This window comes from Callorhinus ursinus, unplaced genomic scaffold, assembly GCF_003265705.2.
Source record: "Callorhinus ursinus isolate GAN/ISIS: 27379988/994484 unplaced genomic scaffold, GSC_fseal_2.0 scaffold12, whole genome shotgun sequence".
In the NCBI taxonomy this organism is placed as follows: Eukaryota; Metazoa; Chordata; class Mammalia; order Carnivora; family Otariidae; genus Callorhinus; species Callorhinus ursinus.
Window position 1 is genome coordinate 3,299,022 of NW_027397074.1, and position 13,207 is coordinate 3,312,228.

General features: G+C 50.6%; 1 protein-coding gene across 14 annotated transcripts in view; it reads left to right on the top strand.

The window, feature by feature from the left end:
* ATXN7L1 (ataxin 7 like 1) overlaps positions 1–13,207 on the top strand; it is a 226,481-nt gene that overhangs the window by 156,905 nt on the left and 56,369 nt on the right. Inside the window, exons 1-2 of one of the 14 annotated variants that reach the window (XM_073898667.1) lie at positions 9,146–9,255; positions 10,147–10,343. The exons of 8 other annotated variants lie outside the window; for them this stretch is intronic. The gene's annotated coding sequence lies outside the window, so the exon portion shown is untranslated. 5 more of the 14 variants (XM_073898668.1, XM_073898666.1, XM_073898671.1 and 2 more) reach the window with 5 other exon arrangements.

Genomic DNA, 13,207 nt, shown 5'->3' on the forward strand with positions numbered 1-13,207 from the left:
AGCGTTTTCTGTTCTGACTGGGGAAAGTGAAATCCGCGTCTGCAGGGAGGGAAATGGTCATGACTGTGCATCAGGAGGGTTATTTTAGCTCCTGAAAATTAATGTCTCCTCGAGGTCACTTGATAACATTCCGGAGCGTCCCGTCCAGCCACTGACATCGGATACCCTGAGGATTGTGTTAGGGCCGGTTGTTTTCCTGTGGTCGGTCAGAAATGGAGTAAAATGAAAGTCATGATGCCATTTCCTCCAGGGCGCTCTGGGAGGGTGGATGCAGTGATTGGGTATTGTTTCAAACGGCCAGAATGGGTTTGCGGTGGCTGATCTGTCCCACCCGCGGGAGCCGCATTCTCTGGCTACCGCAGGCCGCCCAGAAGCCGCTTGGCGGGACCCACCGAGAGCCGGGGGGAGGGGCGGAGGAAGGCCGGCCGCTGGAAAGTCGGTGGCTATCAAAGTTTGTCCTCCTCTACATGTCAGTGATCCTCGGGTGTTTAGAACGTTAAAAAGAAATCATCGACCTCAGGGTGGCATACCGGCTAATGCATTTATCCGTTTGATCCTCTGGCCTGGGGCTAGCAACTTCGGGTGGTACCTTTGGGGGTGGGTGGGTACAGGAATGAGGAGGAAATCTGGGCACGCTTGAAATCACTAAGCCGGAATGAACACTCCATGAAAGGGCTTCCCATAATATTTACTAGAACAGTTGGCTAAAAATTGCTCTGCTTTGCCCACTGAATGGCTGCGTAATTAAATCACCCCTTGCTAGTGTACCTTGAGCACCTCCCATCTCTCTGTTGGCGGCTCCCAGGATTTGCATGGGTAAGTAGCACGTTCTCCAGCATAATGAGCGCGGAGTCCCAGCCTAATGGTCCAGGAGAACGTTGTAAATGAGACACTTCATTGTGCCTCAGGTTAAATATTTTTAAACCAAACACATCGGAAGGGAGGGAGAAAACAGTAAGCATCTTTTGGGCCGCGTGAAAGGCCTTCTAAGTGGGGAGTCGGCCCTGCTGCAGGTCCTTGGGTCCCTCGCAGGCAGGTCCACACCTCGTCTCTCACCTCCCACCATCAGCGACTCTCACACGCAAATGAAAATGGATGGTTGAGACGGAAATTTCCAAGGTAGTAAATGTGGCATCGTTGTAACCGCTGAGTGCTGCCAAGAGCAGATTTCTTTTTCTCCTCCATGTTTCTCTCATCCGTAGGAAAGTGGGGCTTTGTTGGTGGTGCTTTGGTTTGGTTTGGTTTTATTTTGTTGGCCCCCTCTCACCTTGCAGAGAATAATGATGAGGCTGTCTTGCTTCCGGTCTCTTAACTTAGAGCATGCCCTCTGCTTCCTCACAGTAGCCCCGCTGAGCTGGTGAAGGACAAGGTAAGCCCTTGGGTCCCAGCAGAAAGAGGCTGAAGATGGGTCCTGGCTTGCAGAGCAGGGCCAGCGAGCTAGGAGGCAGGCCTGGACGTTTTTCCGTCAGACCTCCGCCTCCTCATTGCCCATCCAGACTCCGGGACTGCACTGCAGATGTGAGGAGACCCCTTGTTCTCCTGTGATTCTCATCTGCCCCCAAGGACGAGGTCCCTACAACACTTCCCTCTTCCTCCTGTAAGGAGGTTGAGATAGGATTTGAGGCTCATCTTTTGAGGGGGTCGGAGGTGTGTGTTGGTTTGTGTGCATTTCAGCTAGTGGTGATTATGGGGGCCCCCACTCCGCCATGTAAATAACCTCCTGGCCAGAGTGAATGAAGAGACATGAACGGAACCAATAGGCTTTTCTGATGGAGTTGGAGAGGGATGGCGGTGAATACCACAAGTTTTCCCAGTCCTGAGACTTTTGCATTTGAATTGGCCAGTCCCGCCCACCCTGGGGTCCTTGAGAAAGTGAAGGCACAGCCCTTTGCCAGCCTCCCAGAGCACGTCGCCCCTCCCAGGCCCTCCAGACATCTGCCTACCAACACCTTTCAAATACCCTCCTAACTTGCTTTGATCCCGGCCACCAGCCTGAGAGCTGTGGTTGGATTGATAATTGATTGGTGTGTCCAGGCCCCTTAGCAGCAGTAAGCATTTGTGGGTCCATCTGGGGGTCCTCTCCTGGTCCCCAGGGAGTGGTTCTGCTGGGCCCCACACTCATTGGGAAGCTCAGGGTCTGGCAGGGTCCTGGAGGCTGCTGGTGGGCCGAGGCATCCAAGCAAACTTGGAGATTGGGTGGATTCCCAATTCCCAATACCAAAGGCAACATTGGTCCAGAAGATCTGAGTTCGGTTGTCAAACCTATGAGAGTTTGCTGGTGGCTGCTTCACTCTGCTACTAGCCCACTCATCCCCAAGGTCTTATCCTTTTCTGGAATAACGGCAATGACATGTAAATTAGGCGGAACCCCCAAGGGTAGGAGGCCAAACCAGAAAGTTAGCTGATGGAAGGAGTTGGTTACTCCTCGGCTGTGGCTTGGTCACCCTGTTTCATCCCAGACGCTTGTGCACCTGTAGGCTACCTCAGCCTCAGGCCTCCAGGGAGGGCAGGATTTGCTAGTCTTCAAGGACCAGTAGACCGCTACAATCATCAAAGTGGCACGTCTCAGACTAAGGAGGAAAATACATTTGATCCACAGCATGTCAGAGGTTGGGAGTCCCTTGTTATCCGTCCTCCATCCTATACTTTTTCTCTCCAATCTGGTGAATGGGGAGGGTTTTTAGGTAAATCAATTGCATGAATTTGCTAGGGCTATTATAACAAAATACCACAGACTGGGTGGCTTAAACCACAGAAATTTATTTTTTCACATTGTGGAGGCTGGAAGTCCCAAGATCAAGGTGCCGGCAGACTTGGTTTCTCCGGAGGCCTCCCTCCTTTGGCTTGAGGATGGCTGTCTTTCTTGCTGTCTCTTCATCAGATTGTCCCTCTTCTTATCAAAGGACTCCAGTCGTACTGGAGTAGAGCCCACCCTAACTGGCCTCATTTTTAACTTAATCACCTCTTTAAAGACCTTATCTGCCCATTCAGTCACATTCCGAGGTACTGGGGATTGGGACTTCCGCATAGGAATTTGGGGGCAACATAATTCAGCCCATAACACCACTTGACTCCTCCTGGTCCCACCTCAGCTCCATTCCTTGGCAGCGTCAGGAACACTGCAGTAACCGGCATGATGTAGAGGTTCATCTGTGGCTTGTTCCTGTGCATATGAGTGTAGAGAATCAGGCACCATCTCTCTGTGTGGGTGCATAGTCAAAGGGAACACAATGAGAAAAAGACAAAATATGTTCAAAGGCACAAGAAGAAGTCACCGGTGGCTGTGAAAGTCTGAGTAAGCTTTCATGTGTCCTGTGATGATTTTTAGATGATTTCAGCAGCCCACCTGTCTTGAGGGAGGCTGTTGTAGGGGTGGGTTGAGCAAGGGTCGCTCGCAGACCATTGGGCCCCAAAAGTCATCTGACAGAAAGTGTTACCTTCCCTTCTGGGCCTCTTCCTCCCGGTGCCTTTCTGGGCAGACTCCCTGATCTGTGAATAGTTTCATTGGCATGATCCTCTCAGTGTCTTGCCAACAATTATGTATATATATTTAAATCTGCCCTCAGTGTTCATTCCCTCTGGAAGTTGGGAAGCCAGCCTTACATGGACCAGGAGAGGAAAATTTAGCCAGTTATGTCTCCCATTTCAATGGCTGCTCTTTTCCCAGGGGCCTGTGGTTGGCCATTCATCTCCTTCCCTCTTCCCTTGCTGTGGGACATCTTTGACCCGGAGATGCTAGGGGCCAGCAGGTTGCCCTCTGACGGCCCTTTGCAAAAAATTTCCCCTAAGATCATTTCTCGATCAAGAACATTTGTTCCCTAAGAAGGCGCCCACCTTCAGCCAAGACAAGAGCAGGGTTCCCCGGGGCTCCACCTTGAGAATGGCAGAGACAAAAGCCTGGTGTTCTTGGAAACTGCCACTCCATTCAGAAACCCAAGAGTAAGTTGTGGTCAAGCCACAGTGGAGCTAAGAGCAGCCCCCCCAGCCCTTCACTACCTGGTGGGTTCTTGCTGCAGATGACTCAGGTTCTGGTCTCGGCAGCAGGGCCATGGAGAGACAGTGTGTTCCTGCAGGCTGGTGGGAGGATCCATTGCCCTTTGCAAGCCAGCCTGGATTCCGGTCTGAGACGAGGGAGAAGGTGATTGCTGCCAGGAGGGGAGGTCAGGAGTCGGCTCCCTTGTAGCAGTCCAGCTGCTCTGTACTGAGAGGCCTGCCTGGCCAGCTGAATGCTGCCACTGGTTCTTCCTAGGCATAACAGCGGGTTTCTGCCAATGGAGGCGGGATCTGGGTTATTTATAACGGTAATGATCATAAACTGTTCTTTTATGTTTGCATAGCCTGACCCAACTTTTAAGCCTCTTTTACGTGCCTGATCTCGTTGACTCCTCCTTATAGCCCTGGGAGGGCAGGTATTGTTAAGCCCAGAGCATGGAAATTCTGGAAGGAGAGCCAGGGTTGAGACTCCATCTCCTGGACTCCAATGCTCCTTCTCTTGATTCTAGCTGCCTACTCTCTGTATCTGGTTGCCAATAAGAAGGTAGTTTGGCAATTGGAAAACCAGGTGGTTGGGTTTTTGGGTTTTTTTTTTTTTTTGTATTTCTTGTCAGCTATAAAAGCAACATTTGATTGCTCAATGTGTGCAATGCCCTGCTCGAAGACCTTTACGCTTAATCTTTACCACTGCTGGTAAGAGGACGGCTGTTGTTAGCCCCGTTTGTCAGTTGCCCATGAGATCCTTACGAGGGAAGATGAAGAAATGTGGCTAAGTGACACACCTGCCCTAAATGGCCAAGAGCGCTGTTCGCCGGTCACGGCCACTCTGGGGGATGTATATATACAGTTGCACGTTACAAGTAAGGGTTTGGAAGAAGAATGGTATTGGTGGCAGGCTTATCCACTGTGCAGGTGGCAGATTGGGGAGGGAGAATAGATACACGAATGGGTCAGGGTCCAAAACGATTGCAGCAGGCCAGAACAGTAGACTAAATCCAACCAGATGACATTTTTAAAGGATACCTGTGGATACTCGGCTTGGCAGGAAAATGTGTGAAATAAGACTTAGGGGTGATACAGTTATCAAAAATAAAAAATCTAGGTTGGATCTCTAGCTGCGTGACTAGGAAGATAATGTCCAGGATAGACAGCTAGGAGCTGCTCAGACCCCATCTGTAATGTTCTCTCTTCTGACTTCCACAGCTTATGAAGGACAGATAGTAGAGCCAGAGAGGACCCAGAGATGAGAATAGTGAAAATGATGTTTTGGGAGGTATGGTTTAAAAAGACATCTGGGGTGTTTAGCCTGGAGACAGATTTCAAGGAGCAAATATTTGGCAAGGTGTCCCATGGACGGGAAGTAAGACTGGGTCAAGATGACCCCCGTAGAGCAGAAATGGGATTAACGTGCGGCATTGCAAAGCAGCTCAAGTAGGGAAGGACGCTCCAACAGCCAATGAGAACGCCATGCTGTCTCACCTGGTGCGCGCTTGCAAGGCGCCATCCACACTGGGGCCTGCAGGGGAGAAGCCAGGCTGGGCAGCCCCACGGCCAGAGTGCTGGGGACCCGACAGCAGCCCCAAGAAGGGACCGGCAGGAATTAGCGGAGAGTGATTACCTGTGCGGCTTCTTCTTCTTGCCTCTTGGGCATCTGTTACTCTGTCCCAACTTCAAGGTCTAAGCCCTGGGTGCCTTTGGTGGCAATGATGATTCCATCATGGGAATGGAGATCCCTCTGATGGAAATGATGATTGTATCAGAGATGAGGGGCTGGCAGAGGGGAACTGTGCCTCAGTGCCTGGTGTGTATGTGTTTGTGTGTGCGCGTGCGCACGTGTGCATCTGTGATACTGTTTAACATAGATTCACACTTCTTCATGGACCTGAATTGGCCTTGTTTGAGAACTACTGTCTTGGAGTGCCTGTGAGCTGTCTCCTCCTGGCCACCTTAATTCTCTTAACTTAAAAATTACCTCCTTTAGGGATGCCTGGGTGGCTCGGTTAAGCAACCAACTCTTGATTTTTGCTCTGGTCATGATCTCAGGGTCCTGGGATCGCGTCCCATGTCAGACTCCTCGCTCAGCGCAGAGTCTGCTTCTCCCTCTCCCTCTGCTCCTCTAAAATAAATTAATTAATTAATTTTTAAAAATTACCTCTTTAAAGTGATTCCAGGAAGGGTTTTGAAGGTAACTTTGAGTTATCCTGAAGCAGTTTGTTCATAGTGTTGCTATGAACATTTGTATACATGTTTTCCGTTCTTTTGGGTATATACCTTAGGGTAGAATTGTTGGATTCTGTGGTGATTCTATGTTTAATTTTTTGAGGAACTACCATACTGTTTCCTTTCTTTTTTGTTGTTTTTGAGAGACAGAGCATGAGCACAAGGGGGCAGGAGCAGAGGCAGAGGGAGAGAGAGAATCTTAAGCAGGCTCCATGCCCAGTGCACAGCCCGACTCAGGGCTCCATCTCACGACCCTGAGATCATGACCTGAGCCAAAATCAAGATTCTGACGCTTAACTGACTAGGCCACCCAGGCACCCCCCAAACTGTTTTCCATAGAGGCTGTACCATTTTACAGTCCCAGTGACAGCACCTAAGGGCTCCAATTTTTCCACATCCTCGCCAACACTGGTCATTTTATGTTTTTGGTTGTTTGGGGTTATTTTTTACATATAGCCACCCCAGTAGGTGTGACGCTGTAGCTCATCGTGGTTTTGATTTGCTCCCTAGTGACTAATGATATTGAGCATCTTTTTATGTGCTTGTTGGCCATATGTGTATCTCCTTTGGAGAAATATCTGTGTTCAAGTCCTTTGTCCATTTTTTAACTGGGCTGAACCTACCAGTTTTTGTATTTAGAATTAAGGTTCTAAACTTCCTGTTCCTCAGATGCTAGAGCAGTAGTAGTAAATATTGCATCTTTTTATCATAAACCACCTGTTTGCTAAGAACTCAGGCCACCAACTCATTCCCTGGGCACCTGAGGTAACAGGAGAGCACAGGGTGAAAGAGGCAGGGGAAGGTGCTCCAGAAGAATCAAGGGGCTCTGGGAGAGTTGACCCGAGGAAGCTGTCACATCTCTTGTCCCCCAGACTGTCCTAGAACTCAGCAGGGACTAGGAAAGCTGTTCACATTTGTCTCTGGAAAGACTCTGGCTCCCAGGCCATGGAGCCTGCCCTTTCATCTGTGAAACATTGCAACATCCTGCAGGCCTCCTCTGAACAGTTTCCTGAGTGGGGGAAGTGTACCCATGGGCCCTTGACCTACTGGCCTAGGGTCCAGCAGAGAAGGCTTATAGCCTTACCCACTGTCTCCAGGCAAAGCTGCAAGTGACTGAGAATAGAGGGCCGCACACTCCCTCCAGCAAGCCTGGGTCAGGTGGGTGGCCGCCTCACACCCCCTCATCCCCACTGGCTCCATCCCAAAGAAATGGAATTGTGGAGACCAGTTCTGCTGTGCCAACCAGCACAGTGCCCTCCCCATCAGAAATTGATGAATTCGCCTTCATTGTGGAAAGAAACTCTCTCTACAAGAGGGGAAAGGGAGCCAAGAACCCCACTGCCTAAAGTCATATTCTCTTGAATTATTCTCCCTGGGAGACTCCCTTGAGCTGGCTTCGGTTATGCTGGGAAGCCACTGAAGGAATGGTCCCAACATGGGACAGTCTTGCAAAGACAGGTAGGCCCTGCTTCCCTTACATGGCATGGTTTGAGATGATACCATCTCCCCCTGGGCTGAAAATTCTCCAGCTTGTAAAACTTTTGTCTCTTAGAAGTTTGTTTCCATTTCTCCTTATTAGAAGGCATATAAATCCTTAGCCAGGACTGACTTAAGATTTATCAGGTAATAACCAGGTTTTACAAAGAAATGTTGGATGGAACACAGCAGAGATCTCAGTAAAAGATAAAATTGCCCAAAACACACTTTGCCACTGGATTTTTTTTTTATTGAGATGAAATTCGCCTCACGATTTTTTTCAAAGATGTATTTATTTATTTTAGAGAGAGCAGGGAGGAGGGGCAGAGGGAGAGAGAGTCTCAAGCTGACTCCCCACTGAGCGCAGAGCCCGGAGCTCTATCTCACGATCCTGAGATCACGACCTGAGCTGAAACCAAGAGCCAGAAGTTCAACCAACTGAGCCATCCTGGTGCCCCTCACCTAACACTTTTAAAGCATACAGTTCTGTGGTACTGAGTTCGTTCCCAGTGCTGGGTAACCATCACCTTTACCTAGTTCCAAAACATTTTTTTTTTGAAAATTTTATTTATTTATTTGACAGAGAGAGAGCACAAGCAGGGGCAGTGGGAGAGGGAGAAGCAGGCTTCCCGCGGAGCAGGGAGCCCGACGCGGGGCTCGATCCCAGGACCCTGGGATCATGACCTGAGCCGAAGGCAGACGCCCAATGGCTGAGCCACCCAGGAGCCCCCAAAACATTTTCATCACCCCCAAAAGAGAGCTTGCACCCATTAAATAGTCACTCCCCACTGCCTTCTTCCCCAGCCCACAGCAATCACCGATCTGCTTTCTGTCTCTATGCTGGATATATCTTATCAGTGGAATCCTACAACACGTGGCCTTTTGTGGACCATCCTCCCCCCCCAATCTCCTTGCCAAGCTCAAGGAATGAACTCCCTAAATAGCCAGAATGAATGAAAAGTCCCCACTGGAATTAGTAGTTAAAATGTCCCACAAAAGTATATTTCAATCTTTTATAATGATGTCTCTGCTCTCCAAAGCACAGTGCCAGGCCTTGCAGTGGACTCTGCCCGGCGTGCTGGACAGGCCCTGGGGGAAGGAGGAGCGGAAAGGCCTGAGCTCCCGCAGGCCGCCCGGACCAGGCCCAAGTGGACAGCGGCTCCAGGAGCCCGGCCCACAGTTTGCACGTGGTCATCAAGCTGGGGAATTGGGGTGGGGGGGATTGCAACAGCCCCCCCCCGCCCCCCGCTCCTCCGGCCCTTCCCAAACACCGACTGCTCAAATCAGCCCCCAGGGGATCCCGCTGCCTCTGACCACACCTTGTATGTGCAGTTCAGGAAAACCCAAGTTCATCTGCCAAATTCAGGATACAGCCCTGTTCCGGGCTTTTCTTTCTGCCTTTCCCTAATCGCATCTGGGCGTGCTCTCTTAAAGGGGAAGTGGTGCGTTCTGACTGGCCAGGGCCCTCAGCCAGGAGCCAGGAAACGTCTCCCACGAGTCGCGTTGCCCAGCGTGTCACTGGCTCAGCCTCCTTATCCTAACGGCAAGGCTGTCTCCCCGGGATGTGTAAGTGTGAGCGCAGGGCACGTTTGCCACACAGGATGGCGTGGGGCTGGGCCCAGGTCACGGAAGAGAGAGCCTGGCAGGCGGAGCATGCTGTCACCCCACGATCCATTTAGCAAGTACGAGGTGTAGCATAGACAGCGCTCTCGGGCTGTGGGCTGGCGCCGGAGCTGAGACAGGGCTGAGGCGTGCAGTGGGGAGAGGAGCTGCCTCAGAAAGAGGTCAGGAGTAGGAGGCTGGGTTGGGGACCAGTCTATTTTGGACAGCCCTTATGGAGGCGCAAGCCTCGGGGCCCGGGTAGGAGTGGAGTGGAAAATTTTATAGCACACCTCTCCTAGCCACGGGAACCTCACCCACCCGTCACCCCCACTTCTCTGCATTTCTGCACAGCTCCAGCGACACTTTAGGCTTATACCTCCCCGGCCGTTGGTTTGGTCATTTTGATACGTAGTTTGCCTTAAGAAATAGTTCAGGTCTCTTGCCCTCGAACTTTGAAAATCACTTGACACTCGCGACTTGTGATTTTTTCCTTGTTGCCTACTTGTGGATGGTGCTCGGGCCGGGGTGTGCACATGGCGGGGCCCTCCACCCCCTATCGCTGGCAGGCTGGCTGGCTCCCTAGGATGACTGGCGGTGTACCCAGCCTGGTTTCTAGCTTGGGTTTTGTTTCCTGTGTGCCCACGGAGATGAAGAGGGGAAAGCTCGCAGCGCTCACGCACACAGTTACTAACTCAGTTGCCACAAGTGAGCGACTGCCGGTCGGAGGACAGACCCTGCCTGTATGTTAGACGCCCTTCTGCCCCAGGTTTATGTGCGCGTGGTGGCAGTGGCTGATCTCCGGTCAGGTAAAAAGGCTTTGTTTTCCCCGAAATAATTCAGACCTTCCGCTCCTAGAGAAGGGAGCACGAGGAAACAGAAGGGGGCCGGAGAAAGACAAAACAAATGTGTGTCTCTGTACGCACATATTGACAGGGTACAACCACACCCTATTGCGAGACAACTTCCTGTTTGCCACTGCCAACTGCCACTCCAAGGAGAACAGAAGTGGTTCCGTTATTAGTGGTTGCTGCAGGACCCCGGCAGCCTGTGGGGTGAGTGGTTCTGAGGCCACCGCGAGCTTAGCAGCGAGCTGAGACTTTCCACCTTCTCTTGGAGGAGACTCTGGCCCAGCACTCTGGAAATTGGCGGTCAGGACAGAGAGAAATCGAGCCGCGGTGGCCTCTCCTTCCTCTCCCTGTGTTTTTTTCAACAGTGTGCTCCCAGAGGATTCTTGTCCATGGAATCGTTTTAATTCAGGGGCAGGGAGAAGGCAGGGAGCCACCCACTTAGTAAGGCTACTCCTGGTATTTTTTTTTTTAATCTACATTTTCATGCGGATGGGGAACTTACAAAAAGTAAGTTGGCACTTATTACAATAAGTGAGTTGGTCGCTACCTCCTCTGTGTCGTCGAGCCTCCCAATACTCATTTCTTTGACACTGAACGCAGCGAGTGCCTATTAGGGCAGGACCCAGGGCTAAATGCCAGGGATAAGAGTGAACAAGACACCTGCCCTCGAGGTACATCCAATGACAGGATGCCTAGGCCAATCAGCCAGTGGTGACAGCATGTGATGTGTTCTGAGATAGGGCGCCTCAATGTGCTGGGGGACACCTCCCCCCTTACAACCCTATGACATGGACAGTGTTGTCCCCATTTTATAGGTAAGGAAACTGGGGCTCCGGGGGGGTGGGGTTATGTTATCTGCCCAGTGACACAGCTAATGGGTGACAGAGCTGGGATTTGAGCCCAGATCTTTCTGATTCCAAGGACAGCAGTGTCTGGTCTGCATTTCCTGTGACTCCCAAAGCTGGTGCAGAGCATGAGAATCACCTCAGGACCTTTTTTTTTTTTTTTTTAAGACGTTATTTATTTATTAGAGAGAGAGAGCGCGCGTGCACGCGCACGAGCAGTGGGGAGGGGCAGAGGGAGAAGCAGACTCCCCGTCGAGCAGGGAGCCTGACGTGGGGCTCCATCCCAGGACCCCGAGATCATGACCTGAGCCAAAGGCAGACGCGTAACCGGCTGAGCCACCCAGGCATCCCACCTCAGGACCTTTTAAAAAAATATAGATTTGGGGGCCCTGGCCTTGCTGCACCAAGTGGTCTCTGAGGTAGAGGTTGGCCTGGGCACTTTCTGTACCTCGTGCAGCGGGATCCTCCGCCGCTCCCGTGGGGTGTGGACAGGGCAATGCCTGTGACGAAGACTCTATATGCACTTAGCCCAGGGCATCTGGGGAAAAGCTACCGATGTTGCCTCAAGACAGTATTGGGAAGATTCAGTCCAGCTGTTGAGGTGTTTTAGACACTGGGAATCCCTATTCGTGTATCTTCTCCCCGAAGACACACCAGCCTGTGCCTCCTGCTTCACCCAGCTCCCAGCTGCCTGTCACACATGTCCCTTTGGCGCCCCTGGGGTGGAGAGGATGTTAGCTGTGCCGTCCTAAGGTAGAATCCAACAACTTACCCTACAGCTGGAAGCCACCAGTTCTCCCCTAAGGTGGCTCCTATGTTTGAACTCGTGTGGCTTGTGTATGTGGGGTGGTTTGGGGAGGCAGGCACTCTGATGGAGGAGTTAATACCATGCAGGGGAACTCCTTGTCGACCCCACCACTACTGTCCTGGCTCTGGGCACAGGGGGACAGCTGGGACAATAAAAGGCCTGATATTATTCAGAGAATCAGGGCTCTGGCTGCAGGCAGAGTCCCACAAAGGGGGAGCTATTCACCAGCCTCGGGTGCCACAGGCAGGGGCCTGCCTCCTTCGGGGGAGCCTTCCTCTACCACTCAGGGTGACCAAGTGGTGGCCAGCCCAGGATCTGGAGTGTCTCCTGCCCTGAACGAACCCTCTGGCGATGACAGTGTCTTGTGGCCACAATCATATCTCAGCGCCTGGCACACAGTTTCATATGAATGAATGAATGAATGAATGAATGAAGAGGTTGACTTCATTCATGTTTTACTCCTTCCTACCTTTGTATTTGCACCTGTTCTCCCTCCTTTGCCCCCTCTCGGATTAAGGATGTGTTAGTGTTGTTGTAGTTGTTTTTGTTTGTTTGTTTGATTGATTTTTTTTCTTATATGGACTTAAACAGCTGTAACAAAACCGAGCCTATTAAGCAATCCATCCTATATCCTTCTCTTTTTCCCTCATCTGTCTATCTACATTATGTATTCATATGTATGTGTGTGCTACATGTTTTTTGTTTTTATAAAATCATGATTCATGTTTACACATTATTTGTGATATTTGTAATTTCCTTCTGGATTTGGGCATACAATCTCACATACACCTTTCCTTACGTCGGGATAATGGTCCTTGTTCCTGTCATTTTCAGTTGTTTTATTATAGATCATTCGGGTCAATTGTGATATTTTTTACTATTGTAAACAGTGCCACAATGAGAATATCTTTGAACTTTTTTGCAGTGGGGAGGGGCGGGTGGACGATTTCCTTGAGGTCTACTTTTCAGACTACAGTTACCAGATCAAAGGCTGATAAATTACTGTTTGGTTCTTGCTATCATCACTGGTTGGTCTCCAGAGAAATGTCATTCCTTGAAAGTACCCCCAGCAGTGTGTGCATGAGTTTGTTTCCCCAGAGGTCTATATTTGCTGTGGTTTTTTTCTTCGAGCTAGGTTTGGTGCCTAGGGAGGGCTGGGGTTCATTCCTGAGGGCTGATGGAAATATTTTAGGGCTGTGGAAAGTCCCCGGGACTCCCCAAATCATGCCCAGCAGTGGATGATGCCAGAAATTTGCACCTTAGTATAAATAACCAATAAAAGTAGGGGGCGGGAGCTAAAGGGAGGAGATAAAGAGAATCTCAAGTTATCTAGCTTCAGAGTTGTGTCTCAGGCCAGCTCTGAAAATGGAAAATTCTTTGTCAAGAATCATGGGAGAAACTGTGTTGCTGAGGTG